Below are 27,453 nucleotides of genomic sequence, written 5' to 3' on the forward strand. Positions count from 1 at the left end.
GTATGAGTGGCAAATTGAAAATCAGGATCTGCAAAAATAGGTACCCTTAATTCACCTTTGGTACATAACTACGCCTTAACAAGCAAATCATAATTCAACAATAATGGGATTTATGGGCGTATTCAACATTTAGGATTTGGAATAAGTTTGAGTATAATTTTCATAATAAAAAACTTATAAGGCGAAGTTCGGGATGGGTGCCGAAGAAAAATTATTTTATATTTTACTTGGGCGAAGTTGGGCACCATGTGACCTAAATCTAAAAGCGTTTAATTATAATGTGTGTTTAACGGTCTATTTGCAGCATTAATTAAAAACCTAAGTGCGTTGGGTTACCGTCACTCGACCGACAGATGGCGTGCCAAACTGTCAGTCAGGAAATGCTATTTCAATTGCTTACATTAGTGGCGCGGCTATAAGGGCTATATCTCACCGGGACCAGTGGCCGGCCAGTAACAATGCAACAGCTTTATCCCCCAAAATGTGTATTAAAAAGTATTGATATATTAACCTTCAGAAATCTTTAGTTTACTAATATAACATACATGCAAAACTTAAGAGGGAAGTATAGCTTATAGGTACTGACAAAATGTACTTCTTTCATACAACTTCCATTTCGGGAGAAAACGGTTTCCATTAACTAAATCTTAACATATCACTTTGATTTTGATGTCGATCTCTTCAGCATAATATATTCTAGGTTTATAGGTTTCGCTTTAAAAACATTTTTTTGTCGTGATAACGTCTTATAAATCGATGAACACCGATAGCATGCACATTCCATGGTAACGTTGTGGACAGATCTCCATGGTAACGTTACGACCAAAGTATGCAATTTTTCATCATAGTTTTCTTATGACGTTATCACGCAAAATTATCGTCCATAACCCGACTTTACAGACAACCATATTTATTTATTTGTAAGTATTGCAAATTTTGAAAAACGGATAACCTATAAATTTTGTATGGACGTGTATGTGCTATTCCCTCTTGAGCCTACATTTTGACTATGGCTGCAGCAGTTAGCTTATACATCGTTTCACTGGTTTCCCCGAGATATGCTCATGCAAGCAATGGTAACACGGCCGGAATTGAACCCGCGCTATATATACGCGAGGCCGCCTCGCCTGACACTGAGCAGGCTCAGATTGCACTCATATTAAATGCATTGAGTGCTTCAGTTTAGTTCCAGTTATATTTATGGTACAAATTGCTTTCAATTTATTACATTTTAGTTTTGATGTCGCTACCTTAAGGGGCCCACAGATTACCAGCCGGAGATTATCGCAAAAGGTGCCAGTTCCGAACAACTGACAGGCTGATACCGTCCGGCGAACTGGTAATCTGTGGGCTCTTTAATACATTCTAGACCGATTTCAAGCTAAAATGGCCATTTACATTGTAAATACTAGGTATCGAAAACGGGGTATTCACCGTGTATATGTCGGCAGCCGATCGTAAAATCCGCCAGATCATGAAATTATAGCCTGTTCCATTGATGTTACCAAAAGGCAACGTCGTTCAGTACGGGGTTGTCCAGGAGAAACGTGTGAAAATTACCTGTAACAAAAGATTACATGATTAGTGATGGCGTAACATAAATTCTACACATCACTATAGTCCTCTTTTAATAGGAGGACTGAGCTTAGGCCTCTTTTAACATGAAATATATGTATTGTTCCATAAGATATATAATTATATATTTTTGTTCCATAATATTGATGTCGTTGCCGCATTTCAGTCGCGATATCTAAGACCGTTAAATAATTCACTCATTTTATCAATGTATCTGCAATCGCCATCCGAATGTAAATTTACGACAGGCAGGCGGCCCGGTTTGAACTTCAAGATACGTCAAATATTACCTACGTCTAGATACAATATGTATTAGATATGTCAGTGTCTAAAGTGACATTTTTGTTTGAAGAAACGTCACTTTTGACACTGACATATCTAATCCATATCGTATCTAGAAGTTATATTTTACGTATCTTAAAGTTCGAGTAGGGCCGTAAGGGTCGGTCGCACAAAACCGTTATAGTGCTGTTCAAGCGTTTACTAAATTTCATGGTAAGGGATGTTTCTAAGTTCACTGCTGAGAGACATTGATCAGTTCTCTAACTAAGTTCAGTGCACCTGGCTTTAAATATTGGGAACAATCTAAAAATTTCCCCAACCCGAAAAACATGAATCAACAACTTCGCCAGCTTAACGCGAAATTAGTGAATCGAGTTTTTCCGTACACATTGGCTTGTCTATGGTATTATCGCGGGTGTATATGCCCCAGCGCGCTCGCTATCTTTCCAGTCATTGGGCCGAGTTTTACCGGTGAATGTGGCACCAGTATGTCCCATATATCCACGTAAATCAAGGGTTTAAAATCCTGCTAATATTATATTATAAGCATTAAAACTTCAGATACCGGTAAAATGGGATTACTTTGAGTCGCGAAGTCGCGATCTTCGGTTTTTAAACTATAAAGGATGGTTTCTAGACGCTTACCTACATCATATATTTCTGTTAAGTTTTCTAACCACACCAAAAAATTCTCAACTTCCTATTTATCAAAAATCGACAAACAGTCAAGATGGTAAGTTTCGTATATATATATATATTTATGTATATATATATAGGTATATGTCATATGTCCAACTATTAAACCTACGCCAGTCATTTCTCATGGGTAAGGGGCTGTCCATAAATTACGTCATCGATTTTTGACGATTTTTGACCCCCCCCCCCCCTATAATCATCCAAAAGTCATGCTTCAAATGACCCCATTTCCTCCTACTTCATGCTACCGTCATCCGATGTCCAGACCCCCCCCCCCCCCTAATTTGACATGACGTAATTTATGAATAGCCCCTAACTCAAGAGATATAGGCCCTTTCTAGTCTATTTATCATTATCATAACTTAAGAGCTTTGCTCTTGTCGGTATTGTCTATTTATACTTACATTTATATTTTATTATACTAAAAACCTACGATTTCCACCCAATTTATCCACCAACCATTTTAGCGACTTTCACATCATTGTAATTTCCCTTATTAAAGAAAGTTTCTATACAAAACACACACTAAAGAGGCAGAGGTAAACAACGTTCGGTGTCAGGTGTCATTAATGTCACATATTGTCTACAATTTGCTTTTGTTTTCGTTCACGTTGTATCTAAATCGTGGTTGTTTGCTGTACTTCACAGAAAAGGTTTCGAATGTCTGGCTCTGTGATATTCTAGAATCTAATTAAAACCAAAATATTACTTTGCTAATCCGCGAAAAGATAACGTGCTAGTCAATCAGTGCTAACCCGTTATACTTACTTGCGTATTTTTACATGCAATTAATATTCCCACCCTCCCACCGCAAAAATAAATACGCAAATAAATATAACATAATATAAATAAATAATATAATATAATATAAATAAATAATATAATAATATAATATAATATAAATAAATATATATTAATTGCATGTAAAAATACGCAAGTAAGTATAACGGGTTAGCACTGATTGACTAGCACGTTATCTTTTCGCGGATTAGCAAAGTAATATTTTGGTTTTAATTAGTATGGATTTCCGCAAAGTAACGCCTGATTCTATTCACTATTTCTAGAATCTAGTCTAATGTTATCTGAAATGAAGTATAATAATTGACCGAGCATTAGCGAAGGTCTCTGTTTTAGCTTGGATAAAAATGCTTTCGTATGTCCGGATGTTCTCTGCAGGTCGGATTTCTCAATCGATTCTCGTAAAATTTTGTGAGCAGGTTCGGTAGTTAGATATATTTTTCTGTAGTTTCGTTTTTTGGATACCGTATAAATCGCATAAAATATAATGTTCAAAATGGTGGATTTTAAAATAAATTACTTAAATGTCAGTAGGGTCTGTAATAATGACTCAAGTGACTCAACAAGCTTATCGCGAGGTCCAAAGCTCACAGAGCCACTAGTTATGTCTCTTGCGTCACGGGTCAAAAAAGACCCAAAATAGTAATGTTTATTTGGTCACATGGCTACAAACAGAATTTCTTATGACTTCACTAGTTCCGTTTTTGTCTAATCTAGACTAAAACAAATTAATCGGATTCCCCAGACGTTTCAGCATTTGGCAGATTCCTGGCAGTTCAATCCGCACATCCGCTCCACATTCCGCAATTAACGTTATCGAGATACGGACGTCGGACAGATGGACGGACAAACGTATTTTTAGCACATTGATGTATGTTGTAATAAATGATTTGTAGCAGGAAATCAGTTTGATATTATCAATCTATTCTTTTGTACAGTCACCTGTCATATAATACACAACGAAGGCCGCAAAAATATCTGCCAAGATCTTATTTGTAGAGGCATAAAAGCGTGTTACATATTTTTGCAGCCTTCGAAGAGTAGCATATTATTGCAGGTGACTGTACTTACGCTTGATTTCATAGATATGTAGCTATCTATAAGTAGCGGAGCGTCCATATAACACGATTTCCCCCGGCTTGCCAACTTTACTTTTATACAGATCATGAAAAAATAAATAAATAAATAAATAAATAAATATTATAGGACATTCTTACACAGATTGACTAAGTCCCACAGTAAGCTCAAGAAGGCTTGTGTTGTGGGTACTCAGACAACGATATATATAATATATAAATATGTACTTAAATACATAGAAAACAACCATGACTCAGGAACAAATATCTGTGTCATCACACAAATAAATGCCCTTACTGGGATTCGAACCCAGGACCACCGGCTTCACAGGCAGGGTCACTACCCACTAGGCCAGACTGGTCGTCAAAAAATGTAAAGTAAAATTAGCTCGGGTTCCACAATTTTTAGGGTTCCGTACTCAAAGTGTAAAAACTGGACCCTATTACTAAGACTCCACTGTCCTTCTGTCTGTCTGCCACCAGGCTGTATCTCATGAACCGTGACAGCTAGACAGTTGAAATTTTCACAGGTGATATTCTGTTGCGGCTATAACAACAAATGCTAAAGACAGAATATAATAAATATTCAAGTGCCTCCCATAAGGGTCAAACAGATCACTGTGTTATGTCTTTCCTGTAGACATACACAAGAGTTAAGGGCTATAAAGGTTAATTTTCTTATTTAACCCTTATCCACGTGAAAAGGTCCTCCTTTTATTTAGAGAACTATGATAAAATCATTACTTACATGCCCACAAGCTGTTAACTATTGCCCACAGGAGAGAAAACTAGTGTGTTATCACGAACAGTACATTTTCAGTCAGAACGGATCCTGACAACGCTGAGTTATGTGTACTCTAACACCTTGACGATATAATCATGTTCAGATATTTATGACCTCCTCTTTGCTCCGATATATCTGATTCTGATAGCAGACTTCGCCATTGATTTAGAGCGGTAAATAGTTTAGCCGCTCAGTCGCACAGACAGACCTACATACATTATCTAATTGGCGTCGGCGTAATTAGTCCCGGCGACAGCCGTACATCACCCACCTGTCGTATAGTCCGTGAGATTAATGCGTTTATGTAATCATATCAGTTATTTTACAAGTTATAGTTGTCTGTTTATCTGTCAATTGGATAATCTGAAAACACGTTCCTACTTTTCGCACTTGTATCGTAGTGTACTATTAATGCCGGGCAAGAGGTTTGATATATGTATATAATTTAGTTTTAACGGATCTAAACTTTTATTAACCAATAAAAAAACTATAGCTGTAAATGGTGTATTGGGTAATATTCAAGGCTGCGGGCGGGGGGTATATTTAATGCAGGAGGAATATGTGGCAGTCATATATGAATTGTTTTTCAAAGTTAAAGTACTAAGAATTCCTTCAATATATATTCCGCTCGCTGACCTTCACCGATTTCTTTTTATTGGTATTCTGTAAAATATTCTATTTTTTTTTATTAGGCGGAAAGTGAAGAGACGTGATATGTATGGGGTCCAACACGTTCTACGACTCATCTCTTTCCGCACAGACTCTACATAATTGCAGGTGAGTGTATCGACGTTTATCTGTGCAGTTTATTCCTGTCTGTCCGTCTGTCGCAACGGGATGATGACATCGTTTGGTAAACACCGGCTTGGCAGCTAGCCGTACGAATAAATAATTATCGAACGTAACGTAAACAATAATACAGAGAAAGTGACGCAGGAGACGTCATCAACAATATTCGTCGTTTAGGGAAGCATTTGCACGTGCTTATAGTTATTGAACCTATAATCACGTCACATAAAAAATAACAAAGTTTTAAAAGTAAGTAACAAGTAACGCAGGAGACATGTTGAAACCATGAACATACGAACAAATAGTAAATGTAAAAATGTGTTAGTATAATATACCTAAATAAATAAATAAAGCTTGGAGCTTGTCTAAATATTAGACAAGGTCCAAGTAAGTTTTCTTTTAAACGGTTGTTGCGTAAGCATTTGCTAAAACAAGAGTTCGAATAATATCCATAATTATTATATTTATAGTATGTATTGTATAACTATGTAGTAGTTTATATATTTTTTATTTATTTATGTAGTTTATATGTATAGTTTGCTTTTTTTTTAATTCACTGAATAGGTATATTTCTCTCTCTGCACCAATTGTAGATGTCTGATTGGCCCTATGGTTGACTGGTAGGGAATGCCATTTGGCATTAAGTCCGCCATTTGTATATACTTTGTGCAATAAAGTTTAAATAAAATATATAAATAACTTTAAATAAAATGGCTCATCTAAATATTTCAACTGCCATAACCTATATATGTATTATAACAAATATCTGTTTGCGTTTCATATCTCTATTTCACCTTCAACGACAATAGGACTCTGCCTTTTGTCTCTATTCTCCCCAGTTTTGATAAATGGTAGCATAAATTTGTATGGTATGCCCATTCAAGCGGCATTTAAGGCATTATTCAATTAATTTATAGGAATTTCAAATTGAAAATGTGTTATTTAGTGGCTAAGTTGTAATTTGTGTATAAAATGAGCCGATATAATAAAATGAACAGCGCGCCGAACGGGACGTTATGGAAACTCAAAATCCCATACAAAAAGACACTTAACGCAAATTGTGTGGAAGTCAAAATTGTACGAAGAGCTTCATCTATACACCGTGCATATCTTCATCTATACATCTATACACTTTTACGTGATAAAGTTTGGCAATACCGTAGAAAAGTCATATTCTTATAGGAATTTGACGTTTCTGGTGACATTCCAGACTATATCACTACGTCTATGCTACACATGTAGTACAGTCACCTGCAATATTACACAACGAAGGCCGCAAAATTATCTGACACAATCTTATTTATAGCCATAAGAGCGTGTCACATATTTTTGCGATAGTTGCGATAATTTTCCAAAAATAGGAAATATTCTCACAAGTTTCTTGATAATTTTAACGAAAGTTCTACATAATTTTTGTAAAGTTTCAATCTCCATACAAATATATAATATTCCGAAATTATCCTTTGTTTAAATTTTCAGATAATTTCTAACGGCACATCAGTCTGTTCAAATTTTGGCCTGACATTACGTGCTTTTTTGTACTTTTGTAGTCCAGTGAAGCCCCATCTGGTAATTAAGCACAGCAAAATGAAGACAATGCGTCATTTATAACGCGTTTACCGCACGAGGCCAGAAAACAACCCTTTACTGCCTCGTTGAGTTATGGCCTGCTTTGTTTGCCGATTTTGACTTATTAGGAAAGTGTGGAGATAAATTGAGCGTTTCGGTATTCGTTTTCTACAATTGTAGGTAAATTATGACAAAAAACAGATCGGTGAGTAGTTATTAGTGTATGTATTTATCTATACAAGTATGTATATCGTCGCCTAGTACCCATAGTACAAGCTTTGCTTAGTTTGGGGCTAGGTTTGATCTGTGTAAGATGCCCCCTAATATTTATTTATTTATTTTACAAAGTGCTAAATATGTTTATCTAGAGTTTTTTTATTTACCTAATTTAGTAATATAAGTATCTAATATAAAGTCTCTAAGTCAAACCACGGTTAGACAGACTTACAATATCTTATATGGATCGAAACATTTAATTCAGTAACATTACATATCAATTATGTGTGTTTATATATGTGTCGGGGCGTGACTCCAGAAGGACGTATTGCAGCGTTACAGTTCATAGTTTTAGACGCCTGTATACAATGATTAGCAATGTTTGGCTACTAGCAATGTTTGCTATTTGGAACTTGTAACGAAATTCATAACGTAGAGAGTAACGCCGTCTATTGGCGTATTGTTGAACTAAGATGACAGGTAGAAGGCTTTGAAACGTCAAGAGGTTTCTCTTGGGTGAAGGTAGGCACGAGTTGGTATTTTTGTCGTTATGTTGGTGGACTGGTCAAGCACGAGATAGCGACTAGATATTTTATCATTTAGTACTGAGATAAAGTAGGCATTAGTAACGAGTTAACGAGTTCGAATGTTTATTTCATGCACTGGTAGCATACTAATTTAGCTGTGAAGTAATACATTGAGGTACTATGCCCACTGCCGTCGCCCGTGCCTCCGTCATATGTATATGTTTATAGGCACCGTGCGTAGCGATGACTCTGCCATCTCGTGACTCGTATCCGAAACTTTTACCTCAAGTGTCAAAAATTCTACTATCAAACCACGGAAAAAATTCTGAATTTTCGTGTTAAATTTTGCCAATTTCAGTTATCAAAATGTATTGTTGTATTTCTGGATGCTGTAATACATCCAAAAACAACTCCAAGGGTGTAAAATTTTACTATTTCCCTACTAATAGTACTCACATGCCATGGCTCAAGGATAAAAGAATTAAATGGATAAATGCAGTTGTAAAACACACGTAAGTATGCATTCAAGTATTTAAAAAGTACTATTTGATTTTATTTATATAAAAACCACCAATTTTGTGGGTAATTATTATTGAAGACAGTTTAATTTTCGATGCTCATTGAACCTAACCTATAACCGTTGTTTCTTTCAGTAGACGTCCAAATAACTGGCTCCCGTCTAAAAATACCACCATCTGCAGCGCCCATTTTATTGGCAACAAAAAATCAGAAAATCCTCTACACCCGTCGTATGTGCCTACAATTTTTCCTGTTAAAGAAAATATAAAAAACTTGGAACAAAAAATTGAAAGATTTGAAAGACACCAACGTCGAATGCAACGAGCAGGATCAGTAAAAGAAGATAAGCCCTGTCAGAAATTAAGACCTGAAAATAGTGTTGAACTTGAACCTCAAAAACCATCCAGTCGAAGTGTCGGATGTCAAAATGATAATATATCATGTGAAAATGAGATTTATACTCCATTCTTTTTAAGTAATTTATTTAATTATAATGGTGTTTGCACTGCTGAGGTCCAGTGTAACATTGTATCAAAAATAATGACACATAAAAGTTGTGAAGCAAATATTGTTACAGTTAACAAAGTTATGAAGGATTTTAGTTGTGACCCTATTGACCAACATTCACAAATTCTGCTTTGCCCTGGATTTCATGGGATAAGTTCAATGAAAACTGATGAAAATTTAATTAACACAACAGGGGTTTCATTTTCAGTGTTTAATCTACTCTTGAATTTACTTCCTGATGTCGAAACCAAGTTTATAAATAAAAAAACAAAGTTACTTATTACACTGATGAAACTAAAAACAGGATTACGTTTTTCAGCATTGAGTGTTATATTTCAAATACACAGAACAACCGTACATAGAATATTTGAAACCTACTTGTTTTTGTTACACTCTGTGTTAAAAAAATTCATTATATGGCCCACAAAATTAACTGTTCAAATTAATATGCCAGAGTCATTTAAAATCGATTATCCAAATACTCGTGTCATAATAGACTGTACTGAGATTCACACAGAATGTCCTCCAACAGTTAAACAGAGGGTTCAAATGTACTCAGATTATAAACATAGTTATACAGTAAAATTTTTAGTTGGTTGTACTCCTTGTGGATTCATAAGTTTTGTATCTAAATGTTATGGAGGTCGCTCTAGTGACTGTTTTATAACAAATCATTGCGGAGTGATAGATTTATTGGAGCCTGGTGATACTGTCCTTGCTGATAAAGGGTTTCCTGCTATTAAAACATCAGTTGATAAGAAAAAAGCTGTTGTAGTTATGCCGCCGTTTCTTCATGAACAACAATTTTCACCGGAGGAAGTAGAAGAAACATATAAAATTGCTTCATTGCGAATCCACATAGAAAGAGTCATACAGAGGATTAAGCAATTTCATATTTTCGATAAAATACCAATTAGTCTGTTAAAATATAGAGATCAAATAGTTTATGTTGTTTGTGCGTTAGTAAATGTTGAAAATCCAATTATTAAACAATAAATGTAATATTTTATGTACTGTTTTAAAGCAACATTTTTGTGAAACTCCGCTTATAACGTATTTTTATACTGACTAACACTATGTAAACTAAACATTATAATTGTACTTGAAAAAATCAACTTTTTAAAATTAAGATTGTGTAGCACCGGGTTAGTAATCGAACCCGGCCCAACACAAGTTGATTTGTTCAAGTACAATTTATAAACTCCGCTTTATCTGTTTAGTAATTTGAAAGTTATAAACAGAGGAAATAAAAACATTTTGTTAACTGAACTTCAATTATTTTATTTAACAACCTACTATACATAAAATAAATACAAAATTATTCTTTGTTTTCTTCTAATAAATTGGCATATAACTTTGGTAAATAATAAGTGAAATAAAACTTTTCTAGACGAAGAACTAAGTTAGATAAAAACATATTATCCCTTTTAATAGACACTAGTACACTTCCCTTAGGAGAATATACAAACAAATCACAGACAGGTATATTTGTAACATATATTTGCATCTGAACCTGTGTATAAATTGAGTGATTTTGTTTCAACTTTAAACCATTTTCATCAAATTGTAAATATTTTACATTTGTAACTAAATTATCTCTTTCAATTACAGGTTTATTTGTACATGTTGCAGGACACTTAATTTCTACTAATTTTTTTTCCCATATATTATTGCCACAAATCACAACAGCGTCTGGAGAGCAGCTCAACCATGGCTGGTGGATATTTACCACTAAACCAACCTTCAATACTTCACAATGTGGAAAATATTTATTTTTATATTCTGTTAAAGCCACTTCTTCCATCTTCTTACCGTACTTCATAGCTGATGTTTCAATGTTTTTTGTACTTAATAAATCATTTATTACTCTGTTTACATCAAAACGATCACCCTTTAGCTTATGTGCATTACTTGCTGTTATTCTCAATTTTCTTTCCGTGTACCAACGAGAACTGTTTGCTTGGTCAATGGTTTCAAAACAAATATTTGAACCAGAATCAACATTACAACAAATTTTATCATTATAAAAGTCATTTAAATGTTTTGGTAGTGATAGTTCAGAGGAGTAATAATAAATAGCAAAGCCCTGCAATGTAAAAATCTCTAGCACTAGCTGGCTAATCTTTTCATTTAATTTAGTTATTTCAGTAATTCTTACTAAGTCGACCAACGTTTCTGCTGCTATAATTTCTTTCTCTTGTTTTTCTTCTAACTCTAAAACTTTATACAAAGGTGTATGAGCTAACGATTCACCTAACGTAGCTGTAGAAATATCCTTTGATTCTAGTTGTTTCATCAAATTATTAAGTTTAATACTTGTTGGTGGGGTTGGAAATAACTCTGCCATTGTCACTCCTTTATCATAACCCAGTAACTGTCGGTACGTTGGTTTGCCCCATTGTTGTGCATGACTGGTTTTCGATTCTGCACTTTCTGCAGAATTTACGTAATGGACTAAGGCACAGACGTGCTTACATTGTCCTGATAGACCTGCCTTGCATTTACAAATTGCACTTTTGATGTTTCTATTGCAATCAAGCTGAAAAGACAGAAATAAAAATTAAAAATAGTAATAATGGTTTTCTAAAGATATTGTAATAACAATTAATTTAGAAAAGGTACTTACTGTTATCTTAACATCATATACATTTGAAATTTTTGTCTGAGCAACAATTTTGCCAGTTAATATTGTTTCTTGTTGGCCAACTGTTTCTGTGACATCAAAAACATGTCCTGACTCGAATAGCTTTTGGCCTTTTGATATATTTTGACCACGCTGGCGATCATTGATTATTGGTAGAAAACCATATTTTATAATTTTATTCATTGTAAAATCAGTAAAATCACATTTACAGACTTGACAGTGACATCCAATGGGTCTGGAAAGTTTCTTTTTTTACTCGCACGGTGTCTCTACTGTCGGGATTATAACGCCATCTATAGTTTCTGCACGGTGCCTATATGTTTTATATTCTTTAGTATATAATGTTTGACGATCATGATAAGAAGATAAACATAATTTTGACATTGATGCAGATAAATCTGCATAGTAGGCATGGTAGGTAGGTAGGCTTGGTAGTGTAATTTTTATCTTGAAATAAAGAAATCTAAATCATATCATCACACGATATCAGTGAATTTATTAATTTAAGGTTTTAAGCATATCATTTTAAAAAGTCTATCACCCTACATTTCCCTATTACATTGCCTGCATTACTTGCAAACCCTGTACCTATCATGCCTACAGTACAAGATTAAAATTCATCAGGAACCATCCATCTTCCGCACAAAGACCGTTCCGGATTGTATGGAACTCAATCGGCACAGTTCAGCAAAACGAAAACGACGTAACAGACAAGAGAGCCATATTAACTAAGGACGTTTTAGAAAAAGAAATGTCTGGTAAAGCATTATGTTAATACATTTGTGGGGAATCGTAGATTTGTACGAGTAAGGGCGATTTTCAAGATATAATGGAACCTCGGTAACTCGAACCCCGATAAGGCGAAATACTCGTTAACGCGAAATTAAACGCTATTCCCTTCCCTTCAAAGAAAAAAACCTCTACAACTTGAAATATTGACCTCCTTGTTACAAAGAAGTAACGAATAATTCCCTTCACATTGGAATTCAGTATGATTTTAACCTCCCCAACTCGAAAATTTAAATTGAGTTCTGTGCCTCGAAAATTTTAAAATTTGACAAATATCTGAACGAACACGCCCAGTGTCAATGCGATGAGTGCGTGTTCAGATATATTAGAGCATCTCTGCCGCTCTGATATATCTGCTGGCGACTGTACATAGAATAATTTTCCTGAACACACTCCTTCCTGAACCTAACAGGCACCTGTGTTTGACTAATGACCCCACAAGTCCAGACCTAACACTCGACGTACAGAAGGTATTATAAGGCAGGTAGGAAATACAATGGATACGACCTTTTGCGTCTGAAAGCAAATGCGGCTATTTGTATAGGCTGGCGTGTATATGCCAGGGCATTTGTATACTTAAAAACACGTATATGTATACATAACATACCTACAATATTTTACAGCTATTTATTGTAGGCTGCAAATACATTGCTGTAAAATGAAACATTTATGATACGAGTATCCTAAGTATCCTAATAGGAGAAAGTGTCCCAAGAATTTTATTTTCATTCACTTACTTACTTAGGTACCTATTTTCATAGACTTTTAATAACGGTAACGGAAGGGTGGGAAGGGAAGGGGGGAGAGAAGGTACTTATTATGATCCAAAGAGCTTCATACTCAGTATAAAACAACGTTGTAATGACAGATTTCCTTTTAATTTTGACATAAATGCGTGTTGCGGATGACATATGTGGAAATGTACGTTTTATTTTGACGAAACATGAGGTGGATGAGCTTTCTGTATTAGACGAAGCCTGCGCTGTGGATCTGAGGGTATGCTGTTATTATTGTTTTTTTTGTCAATAAATTATCTTTTTGTATGAGACATACATATTCGCAAATCTAAAAAAAACATGTATCCATCAGATATATCAGAGCGGCCGAGGTGCTCAAAAATATCTGAACACGCACTAACGGCTTGGCAATAGAGGTATGTTCAGATATTTGAGAGCACCACATACCCTTATTCAATGTGCTGTAAAGGCGGGATTCCACTAGTGTGCGGCACAAGCATTTTTTGTACTGAATATTTGTGCCGCCACACTGGTGGAATCCCGCCTTAACGTTTTTTATTTTGAGTAATTAGTTAAAAAGCCATCAGTGTCATTAATAACGGCAGATGGCGCCACGCGTCCGTTTGATGAATGGTGATCGGTGAATAACTCGATCGCACGTCAACCACGTTGTCAGCGGCGGCGTATGGCGCCGTCGAAAAATTATAACTCCAATAATAACTCCACGGCCGATTCGGCCACGGCGACAGCTATCAACTCTGTTGCTGTCTCTGGTGTGCTCGCAAGTGGCTGACGTAGCCGATCTTATCGGTCGAAAAATATAATAGCACGTAGATTAAATTAGAAAACCTGAGATCGCTTTATAGTTTGTGTAGCCGCCGTGCAGGTCAGAATCTCGACGACTCAAATAAAAAGCTTCGATTTGAAGTAAACTATTATAATCTTCCAAAGGTACTGATTTACAAGGGTTCTTAACTAAACGGTTCAATGCAGAAGTGGTGTGTTATTGGTATGGAAGCTGATGAGAGAGTGATTTGCAATATTTGATCATTAAAAAAGGTGGTTTAAACTTGGGTGCCTCTAATTGGCCGCGATACAGAGTATGTGGAGTGCTCCTATTGGTGCTTTAAAAAAAGCTTCCAAATACTAGCGAGCCCGACGGCTGCGTTTAGCTACTGCATTAGGAATGTATTAAGATTTTATACAAATAAAAGGTTGCGTTCGCAACAGTTTGTAATCCGTATTCTGTAAGTAGGTAGTTTATCAGAGTAAGGGAGACATATAGACGGTCAAGCAGATCTTGTCAGTAGAAAAAGGCGCGAAATTCAAATTTTCTATGAGACGATATCCCGTCGCGCCTACGTTTTTCAAATTTGCCGCCTTTTTCTACTGACAAGATCTGCTTGACCGTCTATATTTCCAACATACGGCACTTCAAACATATGTTCTATTTTCAATGAGTAAGACTGACATTTGATTGTAATTTTTGAACTGTCAGCCTGGTAAAGGGTTAATAGGAAGTATTTAGTCTCTTCTTTTGAACTTGTTTTGACACGCTGCCGCGTGTCTATGGTTCGTTATTTTAGCATTACAAAAAGACTATGCGATCTTGACGCGTCTTTTAATTGAAAAATACTTTATAAAAATCAGTAACTATTACTTATGAAAGCAAAATAATGTAAATAATCGTATATGATTCATAATTGTTATATATTTGCCGTGACTTATTTTTCAAAAGATGTTTTTCAATATAAAGACACGTCAAGATTGTTTACCTTTTTTCTAATGCTAAAAAAAACGAACTATAGGTGTAGTAGTGTTGTGTTCCTGACGGTGAGTAAGGTTCCCAGGGGTCTAGCCGAAATGACAATTTGTTTCTTGGCCCACTCTATTGACGGACATTATGTGTGCAACTGCACACCAACTGCACTGCTTAATATGGGCATTTTCACTTAAAAGTGTACCATTTACTTTTATTCGTAAATCCATCAACTTTTGCGAGGCGACTATCGATTTAAAAAGAAATAAAATTTGTCCCAAAAAAAATTACAGTTTTGGAACGCATTTTCACGTACATTTTGTATTTACCGTTACAAAACTGACACCCAAAATTTGTATGCCTGGGGACTTTTTTTGTGTCATTCAATAGTACTCGTGATTCTGAGTCTAAATAACCCAAAAGTTGATGGTTTTTCGAAAAAATGTAAATGGTACCATTTTTTCTGAAAACCTCCATATGGGCACTGCGTCTGTGCAAACTCCATTCAGCATTAAACCGTTCATAATACCCCAGCATTTATTATTTACGGGCAAGCAACGCCTGGCGGCGCGCCAAGCTTATTTACGAGCTAGCTTTGGACCCCGAACTTAATTTAAGTTATAATTTTAAGGAATTTACGGTTACGTCGTTGCACCCGCGGGATTCTTTGCATATGATTACGAGTTTGTAAGTTACTGGGTTTTGCAAGAAAGCGTAGCTGTATGTCATTATTTTCCGTCATTTTATTGAAGTAATAGAGACATCTAGAGTTCCAGAAGTGCTGGAGGGTCGAAGATATCTTATTGGAGTTGGTAGAAAGTAATTATGCAACTTATCAAAGTTTGATTGCGCTTTGTAGAATTGCATAGAAGCTCGCTTTGATCAGTGGGGACTGTGGGGAGACACTACTGACTTCGGGCAAACTCGGCTCCGTTCTGCATTGCTCCGAGCAATTATTAGGGTTGGCACCACTTGACGTCCTTTTGCGTGCACGACCACATATAAGATAATGACTTGAATTTTGACAACCCTAAATAGCCGAAAGGGATAAGTGCAATACATTAAAAAGGTACGTATTGCATGATTCGTCCCTGAATCGCTGTCAAACTTCGGTTTTGTAGGAAGTGTCCTTTCTGTACGGTAGTACTATTTATTATGTGTTGATACTAGTGCAACTAGCGCCATCTGTTGAACGCTGTTGCGATGAGAGACTGTCACATATAGGTAGGTATATACGAGTATATGCATTGTGCTATATTTGCCCCAACTTGGAGCAATCTCGTGTAAAGGCTTAACTTAAACTTTGCTTTTGTCACAGAGCTATGGAAGTTAGTTGGATTACTTGTAATTGGGAAATGGCGGATCGATAGCGCGGGTAATGGAACGAAAATCATAGTCAATAATGTCTTAAATATGCTGTTATGTTTGTTTACAAAACATAAACACTCACGCGAAAGATTTGGGTGATATTTAGCTCTTTTTATGCTGAGAATAATCTCCCAGACAGTATGCGATCGAAGTTTCAGTTTATGTTTCGGTATAAAAATCATATTTAGGCCGTAGGTTCAAAAAAGTACCATCTTTCAGCCGTGCCAAAACTGTTTTTTCAGGTAATACTACGTGTCCCAAAATTCAACGATAAGTTGGCACCAGAAGATGGACCTGCTCATGACTACTCGAGGAAAAAAAATAAAAAAAATATATCTCAATTTATTATGGAATTACAAAAAAAATGAAAATCGACACCCCTAGTGGTTTTATAACGACCATGTCAAAAAAAAATTCAATTATTACAGGATGAGCAGGTCCATCTTCTGGTGCCAGCTTATCGTTGGATTTTGGGACACGTTGTATAATCCGGTTTCGGTCCGATACTATGTGATATTCAGGAAGTTCAAAACAAACAGCCTCATAGTATAGAGCAAACTGTGGAGTAACTGTCACCTGCGGTATCTCCGGACCGATACGCCCTTCAAGAGCCAACTCCCATCTTAAAGCCCTGCAACGAACTTCCAACCCTTCTGGTGTTGAAGGTATCCATGGACGACGGCAATTGCCTACCATCAGGCAATGTCTGCTCGTTTCCCTCTTATATCATAAAAATACGCAAATAGCAGACTGGATTTGCTGGGTGCAAATACAGATCCAACTTTTATTTCAATAACCTCCATACAGAGAAAATCACAGGAAGTCGTATTAATTATTAATTCGACAGTAACTGGCCACTTTTAGTAACTGGCCACCCCAAACCAAAAATGAATTCTATTCACCTATAAATAGTATTTATTTTAGTATAAGGTGGCCACTGTGGCCAGTTATTGAAAGCTGGCCAGTTATTCAACCGTATACTAAAATGAATTATGTTTATAGGTGAATATAATTCATTTTTAGTTTAGGGCGGCCAGTTACTAAAAGTGGCCGGTTACTGGCGAATTAGGTACCCTATATCACTAGCATAATATTATGGTACGTATGACGGCCGGTCTAGAAATATGTGGCGTCGCAATATATTAATGTTTCCACGAAACTAAACTATTCTAGATCTAACATTTGGCTTAAATATTTCAAGTGGTTTAATTACGACCGCTCTGGCCCAGTGGGTAGTGACCCTGCCTGCGAAGCCGATGGTCCTGGGTTCGAATCCCAGTAAGGGCATTTATTTGTGTGATAAACACTAATATTTGTTCCTGAGTCATGGGTGTTTTCTATGTATATAAGTATGTATATAGTCGCCTAGCACCCATAGTACAAGCTTTGCTTAGTTTGGGGCTAGGTTGATCTGTGTAAGATGTCCCCAATATATATTACTGTATTGCAATTTTGATTCCTGAATATTTTCAATTACACTGGAGCTTATTCGACCTTTTACAAGTGTATCTCAATCGGTTATATTTATATGTATTACCTATAGTATGACACTATTTGTGATATCTGTGTCGCTTAACTTCAAACTCGGGTAAATCAATTCGACCCTCTCAGCAAACCTTTTCTTAATACCAAATAATCTGTCAGAGCGACTTATGAGAGTTAGGAGTCTACGGAGTTAGACCAAGATAAGTCTGCAACGATTTTGATAGCACATGCAGTGCGAGTGTTATTTATACGTCATAATTTCATAGAAGTTCGACGTCTAAGATAACACTTGCACTGCGTGTGCTATCAAATGTTTGCAGACTTCTCTTGGTCTAACTCGACATAGTTTTTGATGCATAAAATGTGGCCAGAAACAGATCAAATGTAATGACACTAATGACTAATGATGATTGCCCTATTGGGGTTAATGATAACGTGATTCTATCAGTTAGAAATCGATTTACATGTGTTCAAGCCAGTTCAAGGTTGCTAGTTATTTAGAATATGTACCATTGGGTACATACATACATTTTTTTATATATTTATAACTCCTTTTCTCTTGGAAAATAGACTTTTTTTAAATAAGTAATCGATGTTGCCATCGCCGGACCTTCTGACACATGGTTATTGGTATGTACCTATTTCATCGATTTTATTTATTTCCAGAGATTATTTTGTGATACGATGTCACATTCCTTCAACAAACACTCTGTCTTCATGGATGGATATTTAGAATATGTACCCAATTCATATAGGATTTAGATATAAAAACATTTCATTTACCTACCTACTGAGTGCTACTCGTAGGTTGCACGTTATTTATTTAACGTGTAAACTCTATATAGCGACACTCAAGGGACCGGACGGTTTTTGACGCTATAGAGAGTTTTCGTTATATAGAGATAAATTAATATGAAAGTAAAGCAACTATAGCCAATAATTGTCAACGTTATAGGGAGTGAATCGTTATATCGAGTGACGTTATATGGAGTTTACACTGTATTTAACTCAGGCAGCAAGGCCCATATTACAAATACCTTACAGACCAACATATATATGCATTTAGTAGTAGTAGTAGTAAACTCTTTATTGTACAAAAAGACATATCAAAAATAACATACAATTAGTAAGAAGTACAAAGGCGAACTTATCCCTTCATTAGTTCATTTTTATAAACATAAAAAACTAAACACTATTTAGGCGACAAAAGGCCTTTCCTTCCTCCTTACTTTGAAGAGTTTTATAATTCTAACCCCGGTAGTATTCAAGATTTACATTAGATTAGTCTGATTTCGCATTATCTATGTCATTTGAATACCATAGTTTCGTATTTAACATATCACGCGCGAGTACGTCAGAAAATCATTAAATGAGACCAACTGCCAGATTCGAACTAAAGATACGTCAATCAATAGATCTAGAAACGATATGGATTAAATGTGTCAGTGTCAAAAATGACGTTTTTGTTTGAAGAAACGTCACATTTGCCTCAGACACATCTAATCCATATCGTTTTTAGATCTATTAATTGACGTATCTTAAAGTTCGAATCGGGCCGCAAATCTGTTTACGACCAGTAAATCTGACTTCTGACGCTAATAAATGTGTTACTCCGTATAAAAAGGATCCTACGTATATTTAAATGTCTATTTAAGGTCGCCATTAGATTCTGCTTTCATGTAACCTATGTACTGCAAAAGTGCATGGACATTTATGAATGAAATCTGTATATGATAGAGTTCGGTTAAGATAACTACTCCCCGACTTGAACAGAACAAAGCGAGGGAGTGACTTTAAAAACGTCATATTTTCATATAAATTAGAAATTAATGATGACATTAAAAATATAAATAAATACAATAAATATAGGACAATTTTACACAGATCAATCTAGTCCCACGGTAAGCTCAACACACATTACACATTGCCACACTTTGTAATGGCAAATGCGATGCAGAGATAGCTTGGTCCGAATCTAGTCCTTTTCCAACGGAGCGACACATGTACCCGCCGCCCGGCGCCCGCGCCGCTAATTCTGTGTCCGTCGCTCGTCACAGCGAACTGATTTACTGCGAATACTGCGATCAAGCGTAGGGTTAACACTCGACTATAGTCTGTATCTTTTGGTATTTAAATAAAAGTAAACAAATAATTTGTACATTTAGTTATAACATTTATTGGTTAACCACAACCGAATACAAAACCGCCTGGATCAGTCACTGAACGACCTGACATTAACCTACATTATTTGATCATGTAATGTTTTCATCTACCTGGCAAAGGAGCCATTTGAGGGTAGATTTGTTTACTTTTATTTAAATACCTCTAGATACAGAGTATAGCAATATGCACGTTGCAAACCATCTCAAAAATTTCCGAAAATTTCAGGAAACTTTTATCAGAACATTCTCATACTAATTTAAACTTAGAAAGTTTCCGTTTAGATTAGGGATTAGTACTCAATGTTCTTAACTGTTGACGATTGTTTCATTTAACATTTACGTCACTCATTGGTGTTTGTTACAAGTCTCATAGAAATCGGAATTAACTGTAAGTAAGAGGCAATAAAACGTCCCAAAACATCCCAGAACATTTCATGGGATATTTGTTTTTTTTTCTCATGGCTGATTTTTAGGGTTCCGTACCCAAAGGCTAAAACGGGACCCTATTACTAAGACTTCGCTGTCCGTCCGTCCGTCCGTCTGTCCGTCCGTCCGTCCGTCCATCCGTCCGTCCGTCCGTCCGTCCGTCCGTCTGTCTGTCACCAGGCTGTATCTCACGAACCGTGATAGCTAGACAGTTGAAATTTTCACAGATGATGTATTTCTGTTGCCGCTATAACAACAAATACTAAAAACAGAATAAAATAAAGCTTTAAATGGGGATCCCATACAACAAACGTGATTTTTGACCAAAGTTAAGCAACGTCGGGAGTGGTCAGTACTTGGATGGGTGACCGTTTTTTTTTGCTTTTTTTTTCTTTATGGTACGGAACCCTTCGTGCACGAGTCCGACTCGCACTTGCCCGGTTTTTACACTTAACTGAAATTAAAGTCAGTCAGTTCATTCTAACAATTTATTCATTTATAAATTATACTCTGCTATTTTATAACCAGACATCGTACATTTTATAGCATTTTTGGTGCAGCGGAGTGGTGTAACGGAAGCTATACTCTGCTATTTTATAACCAGACATCGTAAATTTTATAGCATTTTTGGTGCAGCGGAGTGGTGTTAACACATTCATTGCCACTAAGTGCTACGGGTTACGCTCGTAGCGCGTAGCCACGATTTCGCCGTATGGAGCGCGTAGTCGCTACGAACAGTGTACCCGACAGTCGGGTTCTTGGCCCTGAATGTGTTAACGGAAGCTATGCTCTGCTATGCTGCTATGCTCGCTAGGTATACAGCTCACAGGTGAATAATTTTCAGTTCTATTAATAAAAACTTCATCAGTGACAACCCTAACCATTATCGCAAATAACATATGATTTACGCCCACAACATTAATTGCTGGCCCGCGGCGCGGTTAACCTAAAACCAATCTTAATGTCTTATACATACGTCACAATATCCATTGATTCGGCTCATTAGATAGATTTGCTAAAGTTTAAATAGGTACTTGCTGCACGCGAATACGCAGTGTTCTCTCCGTCGCACTTACTTACTGCGGGTAGGTGTGACAGAGAGCAGCCTACGTATTCGCGTGCAGCGAGTGTTTGATTTTACTATTATAGTAATAGCTATAATAGCAGACGTCGTCTACGGTCAAAGAGGCTGTCTATCTGAAATGGACTTTAAGATCTAGGCTATAGAGTTTACATTTGATTGTAAGTTTGGTAGATACCGTCGCTGAACATGTTGGGTGTTTTCCAAAATTATAGCTGTGATATGTTTTAAGATTGCAGGGAATTTGTACAGATCAATAACACAGAATAAATAATAGTACTAGGTACAGAAGACTCACTCTCTAACAAAACGCGTCTGTTACGATCAGGACAGATATGGCCGCTAGGTGGCGACAGCGCCACACGCGGCTTATGGCTAGCCACCAAAATTGGTGTGGAACGGATACTGTACTTTTAGCTACCTGTAGCAAAGCGACGAAATCGCGGAGTGAGCCACGCCTGACAATAAGATTAACTTACTTTGAGGCAGTATATTTGAATCGTAAATATTTTTACACGAATGTAGGTAGAGTTAAACCAAGAAAAGTCTGCAACGATTTTGATAGCCCACGCAGTGCAAGTGTTATTTTAAAGGTCAAACTTCTATGAAATTATGTCGAATAAATAACACTTGCACTACGTGTGCTATCAAAATCGTTGCAGACTTTTCTTGGTCTAACTCTAATCACAATGGTATGGTAGGTCGGGGGGCTACCGCGAAAAACGAAAATCTAGGCTTTATTAGGTATTTAAGTTTCAATTGTCGTTTTGTAGAAAATATTGTCAATAGGCTAGACTCCCTAAAACCGAATGTAGGTACGGTCGGTCTAAAGGGGCCCACTGATTACCAGTCCGCCTGCAGTCTCTGGCCTTATCGGGCGGCCTGCCGTCCTAGACCAATAACGTCCACAAACATAAGCGATTATTGCCGGCCGGCAATGGTCTGCTGCCACCTCTGCGACTACAGACGAGTCGTCAGTTTCCCACCGTATGGCCGCCCGCCGGCAATAGTCTGATATAATTTTGACAGGTCCCTACAAATTGACAGTTCGCCGGACGATATCAGCCTGTCAGTTGACTGCAAAAGGCCACACATTAACAGTTCTACTTCAGATTTTGGACTGACGGCTATTCGAACTACGGCTCGTCGATTCCGGTCAGCGTCGACAGATATCTGCCGGACAGTCCGTGGCCTGCAGGCCAATTTACACACACATTATCAGATAGCCGGCCGGTGGCCTGTTGGCCGTCATCTGCTGTCAGTCGAGAGCCTTCAGTTTCATGTTTTTCAACTAGTTTAATTTTTTCATCAAAATGGACAGTCGACGTCAAAGATAATGTTTACACTTTTGGACCTTATTCCTTTGTCATAAGGCAAGAAATGTAAACATATTTTTGACTACTACAGTGAAACCTGGTTAAAAGGGGATATTACTGCAATGTTCTGCCGCCAGAGTGCAGCACTACTGACTCAGTAAATTCATAGACTAACTTATACATACTGTGCCTTAAACTGTTTTTTGACAAGTTTTCACAGACAATAAAATATGACATTGATGCATCAAGGCGGTTTGTAAACAAGGGCCTACCGGTAAACGCGAAAATCGAAATTTAGTTATCTGCCTCTTTATCGCTCGAATATGCAAGAGTGATAGAGAGATTAGATAACGAAATTTCGATTTTCTTGTTTCGCGGTAGGCCATGTGATTGACGTGACGTGTGATGTGTCAATGTGGTTTGTTTACTGTATGTGCCACAAAGGTGCCACCTACGCACTAGGTTGTTGTCGAATACTATGGCTCGCTTTTCGTATATACTTGCGAATGATTACTTACATCGAGGATGAATGTGTCACTGAGTTTCATAGGATACTTTCCCAAAACACAAATTACCGTCCCCGCGACGTACTTTTGATGCAGGCTATGCATCTAATCGAGTCCGTTCCCGCCGAAGAAGAATTAATGATATATTAAATATGTAGTAAAAACTACAAGGGTTGCGAAACTATAAGGGTTCCTATAGGGTAGTTGAATACGGAATCCTAAAAACAGGCAAACAACCTCTGTAAAATATAACGATGCGAGCGGAACACTAAATGCCTCGAGCTATCTCGGGCTTGGCCAAATTATTTATTACAAGGTATCAAACAAAAAAATCACTCGGGTAAAGCCCAAGTAGACCTAATATTATGTAGAAAAGGTTTAAAAGAGTAGAATGAATATAACAAAAACATAACAGTAAAGTATTTTCATTTCTTTCAATTTGGTATACATAGATATATAGTACCTAAATAAGAGCCGGTGTAAGTAAAAGTAGGTTGAATCCACCACTTGCAGCTTGTGACTCCATATCCTTTTTTTGTAATAATTGTCACATATTAGGAGAATTTCGGGTAGGTAATATCGCCACGCCACGCTCTTCTCCGAACACAGTTTGCTCCAGATATTCTCTTAACTTAAAACTGAATGAATGAATGATGTCATAATTCGGATCCCACTTGTAGCTGAAGAATTTCAGGCATAAGTCTTATCTCTTGTCTAAGCAGGTACCTCCATACTTGCGCTAGTGTTTCCACCACGTGTCTTTATAGCGGAATCAAATCGCACAATAGCTAGTCTTTTCATTGCTAGCTGCCGTGAACGCCATCGAAGGTATACCTCCCGGCGTTGTCTTGAGAAACTAAGTAAACTAACTAAACTTTAAAATTTGAACCAGTGTTGTTATATTGAGAGGCTAATTTCCCTATTTGAATCTTTGAATGTTTGCTCCTTTTTTACTCGGTTACTTACTCTTCCAGCAATCAATAATCAAGTCTGTATTTTCAAATATATAAGCCATGCAAATACAATAATAACATGTCACATTTAAAATTAATAGAGAAAAAAATAAGGTTTATGTTCAATGATTTATGTTATAATTCTCTTTATGACATTTATTTTTGACTAACAGTAAACAACAGTTGCGAGGTAACAACATGATAAATAAAGAAAAGTCTTGACAAACTAGATACATGCAACCTTCGCATTGTTGTATTCATGCCTTAAAATTAAAATGATGCCTATGAACTCTAACTACTAGAATTAAAGTTGAATTTTACTAACGTGCATATCTGTTTTTTCTTACTGATTCTATTTCAATTTGACAGAAGCCCGTATCCGTGATGTTCGAAGACAAAAAGTCGTATGCTTATTTTAGGGACTATGAACTCTTAAGTACTAGGAATAAAGTAGAATTTACTAATGCTGTAACGTGTGGCGATCGCCGGCCGGCTACCTCATGATGTGTGTTTGACTGGACTCGAGGCCACGGACTGTCCGGCGGATATCTGTCGGCGCTGACTGGAATCGTCAGGCGGCCACACACGATCGGTTCGTGTAAGTCGTCAGGCCGAAAACTGACAGAGAACTGTTAGTGCGTGGCCTTTTGCGGTCAACTGACAGGCTGATATCGTCCGGCGGACTGGTAATCAGTGGGCCCCTTTAGTCGTTCGGCTGTCTGTCATGAACTGGTGCGATTTTTGTCTTGTGATTGTCATGTCGAATTTTGAATTTAAATTTGAATTTTTGTCGGTTGTTCCAAATAACTAGTGGCTCTGTGAGCTGTAGACCTCGCCAGCAGAGCTTTAAATTACATGGTGCTAAGAGCTTTAAATATAGTAAATTAAATAAAAACAATACGAAATTAAAGTGTAAAAAAATAAAAAAAGTTATATCCCAGATCCCAGCATACAAATACTGGGGATCGAATCCAGACTCTCTGTGCAAACAAAAAAAGCGAAAGTTTACAAACTGAGCCAAACAGTTCTTAGGTAAGCTGACGAAATTTAGCTACTCATTCTCAAGTTAAAATTAGTTAAAATTAAATATCTCAATACCTCCGAAACCAGCGAAATAAATTTTCTGAATTTTTGGCCATTTAATCTATAAACATATCTCAAAAAGAAAAAAACTCTTATGATATCGATACGACTATTTGTTTAGGCGCGAGGTATCACGACTCCGCCATTTTTAAAAATTTCCAAATACTGGATTGACATAAAAAAATTATTTAATCATAGAATCTGGTCACAAAATTTCACGAGAATCGGTTGAGAATTGTGACCTGTAGAGGAGAACATCCGGACGGCAGCCGGACGGACATACGAAAGCAAAATGCCCGAGTCAAAACGTAGACCTTCGCTACGCTTCGGTCAATTATGTAAGTATGTTAGTCAGTCGGTCTATATCAGTTCACCACGGGGGTTGGAAGCCACGACAACGAATATATACTTACTTAGTATATAAAATGGCCTCTTTATTATATGAAATAAAACTATTGAAACGGATTATATCGCGTATATTGAATTCATACTACATCCCGACGTTTCGAACACTTTACAGCGTTCGTGGTCAATGGGTGACTGAGGAAAAACTACACTGTGCAAAAACTACCCACTTACAAAATAATGAACCAACATAAACTATAAATTTTAAGGCCAGTTATACATGCAAAATTGGTTCATAAGGCTAGTTCTACATTACAATTATTTTCAAGTAAAGATAAAGATACGCGATAAAGCTATGCCGGCTCTATAACCCTATACCTCTGACCCGAGAAGATTTTATTCCCTCCTAAATTGTAGGAGGGTATCCCAATATGGGACCAACAAGAAACTCGGCGGGACACATCTTTTCAAAACATTACATCTTATAATTAACATGCATTAAATTAGAAATCTCTCTCTTTATTATATTTTTCGAGATTTCCCTTTGCCACTTAACTGACGAGTAAATAAAGGCCTCTCATTGTTATGTTTCGCTGCGGCATTCCAACAAAAGATATGAATTGTTCCGGCTACACCCAATATAAGTCTACACGTATTGGCACTTACGACGTTTCGAATCGCAACTAAACTTTATTCGTATTGAAGGACGAAGAAAAAGGTCTTAAGCGACAGAATGAGTTAGGTACATCAGTTGGTTGTTACTTGAAAGAAAATTGCCCTTATTTTTTTATAGGATGCTGTAGGAGATAAATCTCTGAAATAGGTCAAAGAATTCGTGTATCTTCGCGTTTCGATGGGTTGTTATTAGAGATGCCACGAATATTCGGCAACTATTCGCTATTCGGCCTATTCGGCCACTATATACAATATTCGGCCGAATATCGAATATCTGTTGAACTTACCTAAAAAGAAAAATTATACAATAAAAATAAGCAAAAACTAGGTAAGTATATTTAATATGTATTTAAAATGTATTCTTGGATAGTTGTTAAATACCTACGACGACCCTTATTTGAGCATGTGTTGATTACAAAATATTTTATTTTTATCATGGGTCTGATTTGATTGATTCTAACTACATTAATTAGTTATGTTCAACAAAAAACATATCTTAGCAAACGTTGTGCTTTGTTGGCGAACCGTTTTCATAATAATTGTGACTCAAAATGTTCGCATGTCGTGCGTCGTGCCAAATATTCGGTTCGGCGTTTCGGCCGAGAGAAGATCCGAATATTCGGTATTCGGCCAAAATCACTATTCGGGGCATCTCTAGTTATTATCTTTCGTCAAGTAGGCTTATGTACCTAAATCGAAATATTGAAAATATTATATTTTATTCACTGGCCCGATATTTCTTTTTGTTAAGCTGCTGGAGAATGGTAGATACTTTTGAAACGTAGT

The 27,453-nt window shown here is 36.7% G+C and overlaps 2 protein-coding genes across 2 annotated transcripts in view; both read right to left on the reverse strand.

Moving 5' to 3' along the window:
- LOC134803056 (zinc finger protein 567-like) overlaps window positions 1-27,453 on the reverse strand; it is a 269,979-nt gene that overhangs the window by 80,058 nt on the left and 162,468 nt on the right. The window lies entirely within an intron of this gene.
- The window catches only part of LOC134803351 (RNA-binding protein Musashi homolog Rbp6), a 178,504-nt gene that overhangs the window by 75,162 nt on the left and 75,889 nt on the right, over window positions 1-27,453 (reverse strand). The gene's annotated exons all lie outside the window — the stretch shown is intronic.

This window comes from Cydia splendana, chromosome 26, assembly GCF_910591565.1.
Source record: "Cydia splendana chromosome 26, ilCydSple1.2, whole genome shotgun sequence".
NCBI lineage: Eukaryota > Metazoa > Arthropoda > Insecta > Lepidoptera > Tortricidae > Cydia > Cydia splendana.